This window comes from Rattus norvegicus, chromosome 3, assembly GCF_021556685.1.
Source record: "Rattus norvegicus strain SHRSP/BbbUtx chromosome 3, alternate assembly SHRSP_T2T, whole genome shotgun sequence".
Classification (NCBI taxonomy): Eukaryota; Metazoa; Chordata; class Mammalia; order Rodentia; family Muridae; genus Rattus; species Rattus norvegicus.
The window spans coordinates 324,343-332,500 of record NC_141536.1 but is presented as its reverse complement, the minus strand read 5'-3'; positions in this window follow the sequence as shown (position 1 = coordinate 332,500).

The following is an 8,158-nucleotide window of genomic DNA, read 5'->3' as shown; positions in this document are numbered from 1 at the left end:
ATAAACTCTTTCCTCTGAGCTTCTCAGAGGTCGACCAGTACTCCCTGCCGGCACTGTCTTTTTTTTTTTTTTTTCCTCTTGAGGGAGGTCGACCAGATGTCTGAAGTATCCGGCGACGAGAGCCCCTCGCCCGGCTTTGGACTTTTTTTTTTTTTTAATAAAATCTATCTATCTATCTATCTATCTATCTATCTATCTATCTATCTATCTATCTATCTATCTATCTATCTGTATCCATGTATATCTTTCTTTCTTCTGAGATTCTCGGAGGTCGACCAGTAGTCCCGACGGCACTTTGCCTTTGATGATCCCTCTCCAATTGTCCTAGGTCGACCAGATGTCCCTAACATATGGCGACGCGTGCTACTCGATCCACCTGGTATTGACTTCTGGCTTTTTTTCAATTTATTAATGATATACCTATAATATATAATATATAATATATTATATATCGACCAGTTGGAAAACGAGGTCGACTAGTTGTCCTATGCCTTACATACAAAGCAGTGACTGGTACTTGCAGTACTATGATTTTTTTTTGTTTTTGTTTCTTTTCTTTTTTTTTCGGAGCTGGGGGACCGAACCCAGGGCCTTGCGCATAGCTAGGCAAGCACTCTACCACTGACCAACTGAGCTAAATCCCCAACCCCAGTACTATGTTTCCGCCCCCCCTTTGGTTTACATTCAATTCTCTCTCTCTCTCTCTCTCTCTCTCTCTCTCTCTCTCTCTCTCTCTCTCTCTCTCTCTCTCTCTCTGTGTGTGTGTGTGTGTGACAGGGAGAGATTCGGCCAGTTGTCCTTCCATTATAAGCAAACTGAAGGTATCAATTGGTCAGCTGAATAGTTCTCTGCTTTCCATTGTTCTCACCATCTCTCCAGTCGTATTTTTTATAAATATTGAATATTAAATATATGTGGGGGGGGTGTGGCTGTGTGTGCATGAGTTCCTAGGTACGAACCTGAGGGAGGGAGGGAGGGAAGGAAGGAAGGGAGGGAGGGAAGGAAGGTCGACCAGTCAGCCTCCTTTCTTTTTTTTTTAAGTTATTTCCTCTTCTTTTCCAGAATTATTTATTTTGTGTCTATGAGTACACTGTAACTATCTTCAGACACACCAGAAGAGGCCTCATCCCATTACCGATGGTTGGGAGCCACCATGTGCTTGCTGAGGGATTGAAAACTCAGGACCTCTGGAGGAGCGGCCAGGGCTCTTAACCGCTGAGACATCTCTCCAGCCCTCTTTTCCAGTTTTTAAATAAGCCTCGTTAGTTGAGCGATCTGGGGAGTTGCTTTTCTTTCCAATTTGTGTGTGTGTGGGGGGGCAGCAATGGATCCAGTATCAATTCCCCTTTCTCTCGATAACATCTTATTACAGTAAGATGGCTCGATTTCATTTGCAATTACTTTCTTATTCTAGACGAAGGTTGATGAATAAATCTTCTTGTCGCTCCATGAAGGAGGGAATAAAATAATATTTGGCTAGGTCTATATTCCTTCATTTTTTATTTCTCTTTGTTTCTTGTCCTTTCTTTAAAAGAAAGAGGTCAACAAATCGGTGTGTACCACCACCACCACCACCACCACCACCACCACCACCACCACCACCACCACCACCGAGTTGTAGGGATCCATTATGGGCCCCTGTCTGTCTGCCTGTCTGATTCATTCGTGTTTATTTAAACGTCCTCCAATGATGGTTGTGCAGTGAAAGAAATGCGTGCCCGAGCTCGAGCTCGTGCGCAAACACACACACACACACACACACACACACACACACACACACACACACACCACACGGGGGGGGGGGGCAATGGGGGGTGAGGAGGAGGAGGAGGAGGAGGAGGAGGAGGAGGAGGAGGAGGAGGAGGAGGAGGAGGAAAGCTTGGGTTGGGTGGTTTGAGGATTTGAAGGTTTAGCCCTGCAATGTTCCTTACAACTTAAAAACTTTGTGACACACAAAGCGATATTCATTTTCTCCTTCTACTTTTCACTCTGTAGACCAAGATGGCAGACTATATCAGCCTTTGTGGAATGTGACCTTGTATTGCTTTGCCCTACTCTGCTCTGCTCTGCTCTGCTCAACTTAACAGACGTGTTTTTGCTTTTGTTTATGATTTTTGCTTGCTTGCTCGCTCGCTCCCATGACTTGACTGTGGTTTCCCTTTCTATTACAGCACGGTGACCAGACTGCCTTGGGGTAATCAGAAGAAAGGGAGGCCAGAAACTCAGTCTTTTTTCTGACACTGAGACTACATACCAGCCGATTTGGAGGAAAAGATATCCCTCTCTCCCTCCCTCCCTCCCTCCCTCCCTCCCTCCCTCCCTCCCTCCCTCCCTCCCTCCTTGACCCATTTTCCCTCTTTCCCGATACACTCAATAAATTTAAAGTAAATCAATGAATCAAGTCTCTAGTAATTTATTTGTTGGGATTTATTTGTTGGAAATTATCCTCACACCTTCGCCCCCTCCCCCCACCACTCGAGGATGTCTCCCTGGGGGGGGGCGGGGGGGTTGGGTGAGGACTCGTGTAGGCATACCTCTCCTCCCTTGGCTTTCCGGTCCACTTCGCTCCAGCATACCTAACTCTTTGGAAATGGTAATAGAGTTCATGACACACCCTCACAGAGAGAGGAAGAGTCCGATCGTTCACTGATTCGCTCTCAGCCAGCCTCGCCCTGACAGCTCAGGCATGTCTAAATCCGAATGTGGGCAATATTTACATGACTTGACTTGGTGCTTCTAACTTTTTCTCTCTCTTTTTTTTTCTTCTTTAGTATTTTTTTCTTTACCCTACAAACAGCACACTGCAGCTGTCTTCGGACACACAGCAGATCGATCCCATAACAGAGGGTTGTGAGTACCATGGGAATAGAACTCGGACCTCTGTAAGAACACAGATTAGAACTCTTAACTTTTGACTCCATTATTTCCGATTAATGTTTAATGTTTATTTTATTTTATTTTATTTTATTTTATTTTATTTTCGGAGCTGGGGACCGAACCCAGGGCTTATTGCTTCCTAGGCAAGCGCTCTACCACTGAGCTAAATCCCCAACCCCAATGTTTAATGTTTAAATAAATAAACCTTGTAAAGAAATTAAGCATCTTAAAACCATAGGCATGTGCATCCCCTCCTCATTCGTTCATTCCCTCGCTCATTCATTCAGACAGACAGACAGACAGACAGACAGACAGACAGACAGACAGACAGCAACCAAAGTCTAGCCTTTAACAAAGCAAGAAAGCATACCCTGCGGGACGCACAGATGAATTCCTGAGGCTTACCCTGCAGAGCTTACATGAGGCTTAGTAAAGGACTGACCTGACAACAGCTACCTACATACGTTGAAAAGTCTACCTGGTATTGACGGATGATGACAAACTGTATGTGTGATACAAAACTGTATGTGTGGTTCCCCTTATAACTCATCTCGAAAGGCCAGCTGTTGGGGCTCGTTCTTTTGGGGGGAAATGGAGGCTTTTCATCTTTCCCAAAGCTCCTCCTAGATCCTTTCTGTCCATCTGTCCATCCGTCCGTCCGTCCGTCTGTCCGTCCGTCCGTCCATCAAATTCTACCCTAGGCCTGCCCTTAGGTTGGTGGTCGTCCATTGAGTGCTAGTGACTTCTGACTTGTCTCTGTCTTCCCTCTGAGAACTGTATTTAGATCTGATGCAGGCACGCAGGCAGGCAGGCAGGCAGGCAGGCAGGCAGGCAGGCAGGCAGGCCCTCCCTCGTTTTGAAACAGACAGACAGACAGACAGACAGACAGACCAAAGGGTCAATGACTGACTGCACTTAAAGGGGCTGTTGACTCCTCTTTGGAGTTACCGCTGTTTAAAACTTGCTTGATAAAATAAAGTCATCGAATCCAAACTACGCAAAGGGGACACTATAACAAATTACGACTGCTTGTGTATATAGAAAACAGGGTTTTTCTTTCCCTTATTCCATTATGTATGTTTGCTTTCTTCAAGAATAAAACCGGCTGGGTGGTGCCTCGGAGACTTTTTTTTTTTTTCCCCAGGAGTCCCTTCGGGCCCTGCCAGCGGGAGCCTGGACCTCTGAGGCCAGAGAGGGTGTGCTGTATCCCCGGCTCGCTCCCTCCTCCTGGGATCAATCTAAAAAATGGACAGTTTTGGACACAAGCTTAGCAGTAATGTTCCAGCTCATTCCGGCAAGAGAGATGTAGGAAGGACAACACCCCCACCCCCACCCCCCACCCCTACCCCCACCCGACCAAATAATACCTAACCAATAAAAACTAGCTCCTTACTCCTCCGCCTGAGGATTTCTGCGGTCTCATGGTTTGTTCTTGGTTGTTGTTGTTGTTGTTGTTTTGTTTTGTTTTGTTTTGTTTTGTTTTGTTTTGTTTTGTTTTGTTTTGTGTTTTTCAGACTTTAAGACAAATGTAGGGGTTGGGGATTTAGCTCAGTGGTAGACCGCTTGCCTAGGAAGCACAAGGCCCCGGGTTCGGTCCTCAGCTCCGAAGAAAAGAAGAAAAAAAACAAAAACAATAAGACAAATGCTTGTTGTGATTCTCATTTCATTTCAAGGCTGCTATTCTCTAAATCAGAAGGACTCCCTTACAATTCTTCATGGGTAAACTTGCTTTACATCCCTGACATCAACAACAAAAAGAATTCAGAAAGTGGTGATGGACCAATCTGTTTGGGTGTTTCTTGCCTGCTTGACCTTGACTCGCACAAGAGAGCATAGAGAATAAAATAAAGTAGGTGGATGGAGAGATGGCACCGTCGTTAAGAGCACTGATTCTCTTACAGCGGTCCTGAGTTCAATACCCAGCCAACACATGGCGGCTTGCAACCATCTGTAATTGTCAATCATGCCCTCTTCTGGGGTGTCTGAAGACACCTACAGGGTACTCGAATAGACATAAAACAAACAAACAAACAAACAAACAAATCTTTAACAATTAAAAACAAAAAGAATAAAATAAAGCGAAGGACCCGCCTTGGAGACCTGCCCGGTATTGCTCCAGAGTCTACTTTTTAAAACACAGAGGTAGGGGTTGGGGTTTTAGCTCAGTGGTAGAGTCCTTGCCTAGCAAGCTCAAGGACCTGGGTTCAGTCCTCAGCTCTGGGAGAAGAAAAAAAATACACACACACACACACACACACACACACACACACACACACACACACACACAGAGAGAGAGAGAGAGAGAGAGAGAGAGTTTGACAGCAATAAAAAACAAAACAAAACCACTTTAAAATACAGAGATGTAAGGATACTCAGAGGGCTCAGAGGAAGCAACCAAGTGTTTGTTATATGGGTGCCAACAATATGGTTCATCTCTTCTTCTCTTCCACGTGGCATGGTGGCCAAGGTGGTGGGGAAACCACACAGTGAAAGGAATTGAACTACAGCACACAAGCAAGTCTCCCTCCCAGACACTGAATAAAACTGAAATTAGGCTAAATGTACAATGAAAGGAAGCCAGGTGTTCGTGCATGTCTTTATTTCCATCATTCAAGAGGCAGAGGTGTTTAGAACTGTGTCTCTGTGAGATAGAAGGCAGGCAGGCAGGCAGGCAGGCAGGCAGGCAGGCAGGCAGGCAGGCAGGCAGGCCTGATCTAGGTACTGATTTCCAGGTCTATGCCAGACACCCTGACTCAAATAAAGGAGTGAAAAGGAAAAAAATACAATTCACCTGGAAGGGTCAGCCAGCCATCAGATGCAGTGAACTAGAAAATTGGGATTCTCAACTGAGGCCTGTTCCCTCCCTCCCTCCCTCCCTCCCTCCCTCCCTCCCTCCCTTCCTTCCTTCCTTCCTTCCTTCCTTCCTTCCTTCCTTCCTTCCTTCCTGGCTTACAGACAGCCAGGTCCAAGCCCAAAGAGTCAGCAAGGAGCAGAGACTATGAGAGAGTGCACAGGTGTTCTAGGGAGGAATCAGCTCACCCACCCAGCATCCCCATTTGGGTTCTTGTGCAATCGACACAGGGAGATTGACAATCTGGAATTTAGTGAGAAATCAAACAAGGGACACAGAATGCAAAATATTTATTTACACACAGCAAGTGGGTCAGTTGGATTAGCAAGCTAGGACACCCACCCCCGACCCCATCCCAGCCCCTACCACTGCAGGGTCTCCCTTCCTTGTTATCCCTTTCTCATGCCTCCCTCAATATGGGCACAGAGGACCAGGAACATGTTTCTCTCAAAAACGCGTTTCTGCTGTGAACTCAGTCTGGCAGAGAGTGAGTGGGTGAAGGATCTAAAGACCAGAGAGTTTATTAGAGGAAGGCTACCTCACAGTGTTCTTCACACCAGGAACAACAACAACAACAACAACAACAACAACAACAACAACAACAACAACAACAACAGCAACAGCAACAGCAACAATGAATCAACAAATGGTGGACAGGAGATGAGCAGGGATGCTGGGGGGATGGGAGGGAGAGATGGAGCTGTGAGTGAATCTGCACACCTCCCTGAAGGTCTGCCTGTGAAATACTGGTTGATATATGCCTAGTTGAGGACAATATTCCCCTCTCCTGTGGTTTTCAATGGGACATGACTTCATTGCCAGAGACTATGGAATTGTTTCCATTTTCCCCTTCAAGAACTGTGTTTAGATCTGTTACAGACAGGCTCTGGGTTTTGAAACAAACAAACAAACAAACACACACACACACACACACACACACACACACACACACACACAACGAGAGAGAGAGAGAGAGAGAGAGAGAGAGAGAGAGAATAGAGAAAAACAGAGACAGACACAAGAGAATTTGATCTCTCTCTCTCTCTCTCTCTCTCTCTCTCTCTCTCTCTCTCTCTTTCTCTCCCCCTCCCCCTCCCCTAGTTTCTCAGACTGGGTTTCTCTGTATTCGTCTGTAGGGCGGGAAGGACTGAAACTCTCAGATTCACCTTTCTCTGCCTCCCTAGTGCTGCTTTGATGGTAGTTTGGGAGGATGGGATAGGAAGTAAAAAGCTTGAGTGCTGATATCAAAGCCTCCCCTCCCCCCCACACGCATGCATGCATACACACACACACACACACACACACACACACACACACACACACACACACACACACCCCTACCTGTCTCCTTCACACAGTTATTAAAAACTTTTTAACTGTGATTTAGAAAGATGTCTAGGGCTGGAGAGATGGCTCAGCGGTTAAGAGCCGATTACTCTTCCAGAGGTCCTGAGTTCAATTCCCAGCAACCACATGGTGGCTCACAACCATCTGTAAAGAGATCGAAGCCCTCTTCTGGTGTATCTGAAGACAGCTACAGTGTACTTATATATAATAAATGAATAAATCTTTAAAAAAAAAAAAAAAGAAAGTGTCTAGATCATAGCTTCAGAGTCAGCACATCCCTCCATACAGAAGACACTGACTGACTGACTGACTGACTGACTGACTGACAGACGGACGGACGGACGGACGGACACACACACACACACACACACACACACACACACACACACACACACAAATACATATTTATATATTTAAATGATGCTTAAAAAACCCGTCTTCCTGTATAACGGAGGTTTAAAAGGGGAATCTGGCTGACAGCACGTTTTTTGTGGTGTTTTAATTCCTTTTTTTTTTTTTAACCAAATAGGAGATCTGTTGTCCCTTTTTATTAAAAGCCAAAGTATTAAGTGGCGAGCCGATGTTTCAACTTTCACCATTCTGTTCCTTTCACCAAAAGAGGGGGTTCTTTGGCTTTTCCTTTCCTTTTTGAAACAAAACCAGTTGGCCTAGCTTCCCTGTTCCTTTTCCCTCTTCCACGGTATGCTCGATGTGAAATAAAGTAAACAAATGAAGTTTCTAGTTATGTATTTGTTTGGGAGACCCGAACTATCTCTCAAGAGAGTTGCGGGTGTTGAGATTAGCTCAGTGGTAGAGCGCTTGCTGTAGCGCAAGGCCCTGGGTTCGGTCCCCAACTACGGAAAAAGAAAAAAAAAAGAAAAAAAAAAAAGAAAGAAAGAAAGAAAGAAAGAAAGAAAGAAAAAAGAAAAGGAAAAAAAGAGCGAGTTGCATCTCCCCGCCGCCCCCCACACACAAGGCCTCCTCCTGTATGTGGGGGAGGGGGAGGGGTGGACAGGAGCTAGCTGAGAGGGGGTGGGGTGGGGCGGGGCTGGAGAATAACTGCAGGTCCCTGAAGGTCAGTCG